Source organism: Pteropus alecto, unplaced genomic scaffold (assembly GCF_000325575.1).
Source record: "Pteropus alecto unplaced genomic scaffold, ASM32557v1 scaffold5, whole genome shotgun sequence".
Taxonomy (NCBI): Eukaryota; Metazoa; Chordata; class Mammalia; order Chiroptera; family Pteropodidae; genus Pteropus; species Pteropus alecto.
Window position 1 is genome coordinate 2,775,066 of NW_006441953.1, and position 577 is coordinate 2,775,642.

Below are 577 nucleotides of genomic sequence, written 5' to 3' on the forward strand. Positions count from 1 at the left end.
AAATTTCCAAATGTTCCATTCATTATGTTTGAGAAGTAAAAGAATTTGTTCCTTTAAGATTCTCTTCCTTGAATCTGAATTGTCAGAGTTTTGGGGGGAGGGAGGGAAGAAAAGGGAGAAAGAGAGAGAGAGAGAGAGAGAGAGAATTAGAAGAGGGAGGAGGAGGAGAGGGAGGGGAGAACAGGGAGGGATTGAGAGAGAAGGAGTAAGGGAGTAAGGAAGGAGGAGGTGCGGAGAGAAAGAGAATTTATGTGTTATAGAAAGTCTGGAGGTGTTGATATCAAAGCGTTTATAGTGATATCCCCTGAAGAGTGGGCTTGGGGAAGATGTGGAAAATTTTAACTACTTGTATCTGTTAGTTTGATGTTTTTCCATGGGTATTTATTTATTTAGAATAACAAAATAAGAAAAAAAAAATCCTAGGCACTCATTTCTTTTTTAACAGGTTACTGAGGTAACATTTATATGCAGTCACATGCAAAAATCTTAAGTGCACAATTCCATCAATCTTGTCAAATGGGTATCACTTGCATAAACACAAATCTATCGAGACACAGAGCATTTCTCTCTCCAGAAA